The sequence below is a fragment of the Tachypleus tridentatus genome, chromosome 10 (genome assembly GCF_004210375.1).
Source record: "Tachypleus tridentatus isolate NWPU-2018 chromosome 10, ASM421037v1, whole genome shotgun sequence".
Taxonomy (NCBI): Eukaryota; Metazoa; Arthropoda; class Merostomata; order Xiphosura; family Limulidae; genus Tachypleus; species Tachypleus tridentatus.
The window spans coordinates 175,595,137-175,602,820 of NC_134834.1; the positions used below are offsets into that span (position 1 = coordinate 175,595,137).

The 7,684-nt window shown below is 36.4% G+C and overlaps 1 pseudogene across 1 annotated transcript in view; it reads left to right on the top strand.

Moving 5' to 3' along the window:
- LOC143230973 (nephrin-like) overlaps positions 1 to 7,319 on the top strand; it is a 169,592-nt pseudogene extending 162,273 nt beyond the window's left edge. The window contains exon 13 of the transcript XR_013016720.1: positions 6,460 to 7,319. The product of XR_013016720.1 is annotated as a nephrin-like (transcript). The remainder of the gene's footprint in view (positions 1 to 6,459) is intronic.
- The last annotated feature ends 365 nt before the right edge of the window (positions 7,320 to 7,684 follow it).

Genomic DNA, 7,684 nt, shown 5'->3' on the forward strand with positions numbered 1-7,684 from the left:
ATATATACTCACAAACAGTTCTATTTTAAATATTTTCTTCATTTGTTTGTATATACTCACAAACACTTCCATATTAAATATTTTCTGGATTTGTTTGTATATTCTCACAAATAATTCCATATTAAAAAGTTTTCTTCATTTTTTCTATATATTCACAAAGAGATCCATATTAAATATTCCCTTAATTTGCTTTTATATTCACAATTAGTTCGATTTTTAATATTTTTCTTTATTTGTTCGTATACTCGCGTAAACAATTTCGTTGTAAAAGTCACTCTTTCACTTCAAATAATCATTAGTCACGCATCTCACTCCTTTTAAATACATTGGTGTTACTCAATTCTTAGCGATATTTTAAGGCCTAATGCCAGAAACCTTTTTCTTATCATAAAAGTTGGATGGAGAGATAAGCTTAGCACTGTTATCATCGTTATAAAGTGTTTTAATCGATTTTGAGAACAGGTATAGGTTCGTTTTTACTGCTTTTTTATTCGGTGTTTTTTTTAAATATCTGACTATTTGATTTAAAACATATTTCAAGTTTGTAGCTTCAATCATAGGGTCGCGGACTTGTTCAGGTCACTTTTAATTTTGGTTGGGCTTTTGACCATTTCGTTGATGTCTGGGAGGGTCAAATGCTCCAAAGACATCCACTTCCTCTAGCACAGTTGTCGTACTATGGTGTTTGTTTAATGTTAAATGAATTATATGAGGATTCTGAACCAATTGCAGTCTTTAATTACACAAACCTCTTTCAAAGCCATGATCTTTCATATTCAACGTGGTGGCCCGGCATGGCCAAGCGCGTTAAGGCGTGGGACTCGTAATCTGCGGGTCGCGGGTTCGCATCTCCGTCGCTTGAAACATGCTTGCCATTTTAGCCGTGGGGGCGTTATAATATGACGGTCAATCCCACTATTCGTTGGTAAAAGAGTAGCCCAAGAGTTGGCGGAGGGTGGTGATGACTAGCTGCCTTCCCTCTAGTCTTACACTGCTAAATTAGGGACGGCTAACACAGATAGCCCTTGAGTAGATTTGTGCCAAATTCACAAACAAACAAAATATTCAATGTGTAGCATTTTATATCAGAATACACATTTCTTGGTTTGGTGAGTGTAGTCCTTATCGTAAGAAGCATTTCCGCATATCGCGACATATTCATTTACTAATTAATGACAAGAGCATTAGACATAACAAACTAGTTAAATAATATTTCTGTTTAAAGTGCAGCGTTACGTGGTTTGTTGCTACTCTTAAAATATCTATTAAGTGAGATGAGGTCTCGGGTATACTTTCATCATGTATGATATATCGAGACTGTGACGTCAGTAACTCGTTCTTATTCATATTTTTCTTAAAATAATAATTTGAGGAAGTTAAGAGCCTGTCGTTTATTGTCTGTGTACTTGTGTAAAATGCGTAAACTTGTGGTTCTTGGTTCCTTATATTCTGCGGTGAGTATTGAGTGTTGTATGGGTTATGCTTGTCTCTTTATTAGGGTCAGCAAAATGTTTGTTCATATTGTACTGACTGATTCTATTATTGTTCAGGTGTATTGTTTGTATATTTTCATAACGTTTCGTGGTGAAGTTTTTTAATTGTTACCCGACAGGCTCTTGATATTATTGACGAGTCTTCATATTTTGGTTTGGATATGGTTAATGGTTTGTTGTTGTTTTTTAATTTAGAGTAAACTGTAATACCCAGGAATCTAGCTGACATGGCAAGTGCGTTTGGTGGTTTGCTCTTTTCCAAAACCAAATTATTTAAGTTTTAGAGAAGTTTATTTTAATTATATGTTTCTGGCAATATCCTTTTCTTTGATTTAGTACGGGCTGTATGCTTGTGGCTGCTATGGATAGTATTGTGGAGCTCTGTCAAATTGCCACGTCATCTGCCAAATGCAAACTGAAGACGAAATTTTCGTCTCTCAATAACATGCCGCTTACGTACATGATGAATAAGAAAGGGGTTAACCAGCAATACATGGGGGAACCTACCTCTGGAGAATTGTACTCAGAGTAGGTGTCCCTATATTAATACTACATGGAAATTGTACAAGAAAGTTAGATGGCCAGCGAATAATTCCACGCGGTAGATCCATTTCATACACACTGAGCCTGAGAATATTGTAGCATACAGTGTCGAATGATTTCCTTATAGAGAGAAAACATGCAATATTAAATTCATATCCTAAAATTTTGTGATTGTTTTGGCTAATCTGACTAAGCTGTCAGTCGATTGCCGAGATTTTGCGGGGCCGTTTTATACTTCAAGTAATTTTGAATTATTTTCCAGAAATATATTTGGTCTATTACTTATTATTCATTCTAAGATTTTCCCTGCACAGCCACCAGAGGATTAAGACACTCGACTCGTAATCTAGGGGTCACGGGCTCGAATCCCCGTCACACCAAATATGCTTGCCTTTTCAGCCTTGTGGGCGTTATAATGTGACGGTCAATCTCACTATTCGTTAATAAAAGAATAGCTCAACAGTTGGCGGCGGGTGGTAATGACTAGCTGCCTTCTATCTATTTTTACACTGCTAAATTAGGGACGGCTAACTGAGGTAGCCCTCTTGTAGCTTTGCGCGAAATTCAAATAAAATCTACACGGGTGATCAGAATAATTAGTTGGTTTTCTGGTTCATTCATTAGTTTTCCTTTTTTATTAATCATTGTTAAAATTGGATGCTTCTAAAAGCCTGGGATGTACCCTGATTTAAGGGATAGATTAATAAGTTAATGTAAGTGGTCCAACACTACCAGAGTGTCTATTTTATGAGTAGTGTGGCGAGTATGCCATTCTCTTCGAAAGCTTTGTTGTTGTTTGTTTAATTGCTGTAATGACTTTTGTTTGGGAATCGTAATCAGTTACAAAGTTTGTGTCGTTGCTTTGGTCATGTTTAGATTGATGCGTGTGAATACTAGGAAGGAGAGAATGTAAAGTGTTTGATTTTTGTGTCATATATTGCTTTACATCATGAAAGTGATATTGGCTCATGTTTAAGTCGTCGTGTGTTTTGAATGTATTCTTTTCATACTTTTCGAAACTTTCGGATTTCTGTGAATTTGGAAAGCGTGGGATACGTGTTTTATTTGTTGTAGTTGCTTTAAATGTTTCAGAATTGTCGAGCTGCAAAAGCAAGGTCTCTCTAAACGTGTCATCGCTGGTGAGATTGGGTGTAGTAAAACTGCTGTTACAAATTTATTAAAAGACCCTGAGGGATACGGAACGAAAATTTCAAGTGGTCGGCCCAAGAAGATTTTGCCGGCGTTGAGCAGGATGATTGACGAATTGTCCGCCAAGACACCAGCCGATCGTCGAACCAGATTAAGGCCCTTACGGACGTAGAATGCAGCGCATGAACAATAAGACGACATCTGCGAGAGAAAGTTTTAAAACCGTAAACGTCTTCAAAGGTCACGCCTCCTTTGACACCACGAAACAGCTCGGTTAAACTTTGCTGAGAAGCACCAAACATGGAACGAAGAAAAGTGAACGAAGATTTTGTTCTCTGATGAGAAACAAAATAACCTGGATGGTCCAGATGGCTTCCATTATTACTGGCACGATAAGGATATCCCATCGGAGACATTTTCTACACGACACAGTGGATGAGGTTCCATCATGTTCTGGGGTGCTTTCTCCTTCCATGGAACAATGGAGCTTCAGGTTATACAGGGGCGTCAAACAGCAGCTGGCTACCTTGGTATGTTGAGAGAGCATCGTTATTGACTGAAGACCCTCTCTGGATCTTTTAGCAGGACAACGCTGCAATCCACAATGCCCGCAGGACAAAGGATTTTTTAATGGCGAATAACGTGATTCTTTTGGACCATACATCGTGTTCGCCCGAACTGAACCCCATTGAAAATGTTTGGCGGTGGATGGCAAGGAAGTCTATAGAAATGAACGTCAATTCCAAACAGTGCACGATCTTCGTGAAGCCATCTTCACCACTTAGTATACCATTCTAGCCAGCCTTCTGAAACGCTTATATCAACCTATATCAAAGCGAATGTTTCAAGATATTCGCAATGACAGCAGTGCAACTCACAACTGAGGCCTCTTGTTGGGCACTTTCTACCTTGTTTAGGACTTATTTTTGGTATGGTCTCAAACTTTCGACCAGGTAGTATTTTGGCTAATTTTATAGTGTTCACATTTTCCCTATTAAATGCTAATTTTTTTTTTCATTTTTATTTTTCCTTTTCTTATTTTCATGTTTCCAAGCTCTACTCAAATAAGTGGTTGAGTCTAACAACGCAAAATGCATATTTTTTCTTTATACTCATTGGCCTTAAGATTTTGGCCAGCAGTGTATATATGGGAATATGAGAATATTGTTTTGTTTATTTCATTTTACGAAACATGTAATATGGCACACCTGCGATATAAAATAAAAACATTTATTTTTTATTTATTTATCAATTGTTGAACTGTCCATCTTTTGCCATTTTTAAAATTTTCTCGCATCTATTTCAACAGTATAAGGTGAGAAACTTTACCTAATATTAGGGCGTTGAATTATAATCTGAGGGTCGCGGGTTCGAATTCCTGTCACATCAAACATGCTTGCTCTTTCAACCGTAGGGGCACTATAATGTTATGGTCAGTCCCACTATTCGTTGGTAAAATAGTAGCCTAAGACATGGTGTTGGGTGCTGATGACTAGCTGCATTTTTTCCAAGTTCTACAGTGCTAAGTAAGGAACAGCTTGTGCAGATGGCCCTCTTGTAGCTTTGCGCGAAATTCAGTACAAAGAAACAAAACATACCTAACCCGTATTTCTGGTTTAACTTACGCATTTCTTAAATATGTAAACGTGACGATGAATAAAATACTGTGTCTTACGAACGTTGATAGTATTTTCTGCATGTGTTAATTTTAATTGTATATAATACTTTAATATTTTAAATACTTACACAAGTTCCTTGAATTCTAACCTAAATTTATTGATTTTATATTTTGAAATATTTGAAATATTGTTTATTACTTTAAAATTCGTTGTTTTTATTATTGTAATATAACTGTTGTTTATTTAAGCTATATTAACATTTAGAACTATGTTTGTTTTTGAATTTCGCGCAAAGTTACACGAGAGCTATCTGCCCTAGTCATCCCTAATTTAGCAGTGTAAGACTAGAGGGAAGGCAACTAGTCATCATCACCCATCGCCCATTGCCAGCTCTTGGACTACTCTTTTATCATCGAATAGTGGGATTGACCGCCACATTATAATGCCCCCACGGCTAAAAGGGCGAGCATATTTGGTGTAACGACGATTCGAACCCGCAACCCTCTGATTACGAATCGAGTGCCTTAACCACCTGGCCATGCTAGGCCGACATTTAGAAAGAGAGAATTTTTTTTTATTCTTCTTTATTTTTTGTAAGTATGGTATCATTTTGACATCTCTATTTGGTGTCTTAAATCAAGAAATATACGTATTATTAGCTAATATGAACAATGCAATGTTCGAATTTAGTTGTTCTTTATTTCTATATGAAACAAAAACCAAAATATATATTATTTCTGGATATAATAGTAACATAACGTTCTTAGGATCCAAAAATATTTTCTTACAATGTTCATTGCTTGTTTTTCACTTCAATTGATTTGTGACAACGCCATATTAATCAATATATATATCAATTGCTTTGTAGGAATTAGAAATAAACAGTCTGAGGTTATAAAATCTTAACAGTTTGTCTTAAAAATGTTATATAGATCAACTGGACAAACTTCTATGTTTAGGGTCAGTTTAGCTCTTTCTTAAATTCTTCTGATGTGGGTTATCTGAAAGTTCGATTCCACGCAGAGGACAAAACGCTCGTGGCGCTTTCTGTGGCTTTACGCTAAAATAAAAAAAAAATACCTTGAACTTTATAAAAGTTGCACATCTATAAATACTTTGTAGGAGAATTGTTTGTTTGTTTTGGAATTTCGCACAAAGCTACTCGAGGGCTATCTGTGCTAGCCGTCCCTAATTTAGCAGTGTAAGACTAGAGGGAAGGCAGCTAGTCATCACCACCCACCGCCAACTCTTGGGCTACTCTTTTACCAACGAATAGTGGGATTGACCGTCATATTATAACGCCCCCACGACTGGGAGGGCGAGCATGTTTGGCGCGAACCCGCGACCCTCAGATTACGAGTCGCACGCCTTACGCGCTAGGCCATGCCGGGCCTTGTAGGAGAAACAGTAAGAAGCAGAAATATTTCATTTTTCAACATGTTTAGTCAACGTGAGAATGTGGTCTATGATTCTTTACTGATACACTGGTTTTAATTTCGGTTGATATGTGATAGCTTTTCAAGAAATATATTATTGTGTAAAATTAATACAACAAGGATATAGCTAACATTAGTAGTTTCAAGATGATTTTATTTGGAGTCTTATAGAAACGTTTGGTAAAAATTCGTATCAAAGTATTTCATTTTCATCTCCAGAAGAAGGTTTCTCTGACAGCACAAGAACCCCTCAGTGAGGTACGTGACTCTCCTTACCCCGAGGGACAACGCAGAGTAAAAAAGGTTTTGCCAGCACGGAAGCACGTGGAGGAACAGTGGTTTCCATTTAACAGCAATCACACTAACGTCTGATGAAGCCAGAGCTGAATCCAATAGGCAATCTAAGCACGAAGAAAGGTACTCCAGTCGTTTGGATGTTGATAACTTTCAATATGCTACGTGTGATTTTAACCCCATCGCGCTCAAGAATTTATTCAAATTTGACGAAAGAGGACGTCTTAAACCCTAAAATCACAAAATGAAAACAACAAATTGCACTTTGCTTTTTCAGTTTAATTTTTTCTCTCTCTTTGTTAACAACTGGATATGTGTGTGTGTGTGTGTTGTGTACGTTGTCCATTCTATGCTGACCGCGAAACTATGTTTTCAAGATTTTCGTGAAACATTTTGTTTTTATTTTTATGCACATACTACTGTGCAATTTCAGTTGACACCAAAAGTCAAATGTTATATTTATCAATATCTTTGGTCAAATGATGGAATCAGCATTATACTGGAAAATACTCAACCTTGGCGAGAAAACGATTTGACAAACCTACCTTATTTATCTGAAAAGGTCTTCAAGCTGTGGCTTATAAGACTAACAATTCCAGTAAATCACTAAAATTCGTATACAACTAAACCGTTTGAGGCCAAAGTGTTAAATAAATACCCGTTTTCATATTCCACCGAATAATGGAATTTCTAGTGTTTTCAGTCTTTCTTTAGAAAGATATTGTTTCTGCTCTTCATCTCTGTATATTATATGTTTGTTGATAAATAAAGTTCTTCTGAAATAATTTTTTCAGTATCAGTGTAATCAAACATGTATATATATATAAACAATTAAAACATACAATCCGATATTACAACTATAAAGGACTGAACCACCGATATAATATGAAGTCACTTTATCTCCCTCTTCATCTTAACGTACATTAAGCATCTGTTGGTGAGAAACCTCATAAATGACTGTTTCTAATTGACTACATCTGAATTAAAGTGGTCAGCAATATTTGAAATCGCTTCCAAACCAATGGTTTTGTTGCTTGAGTACATGGATAAGTTATAATAGCTAACACAAGTAAATGACTCGTATTTCTCTATTTTAGCCACAATCGTAGGATACACTGTATATACTAAAGAAATATTTAACAGTATAAAC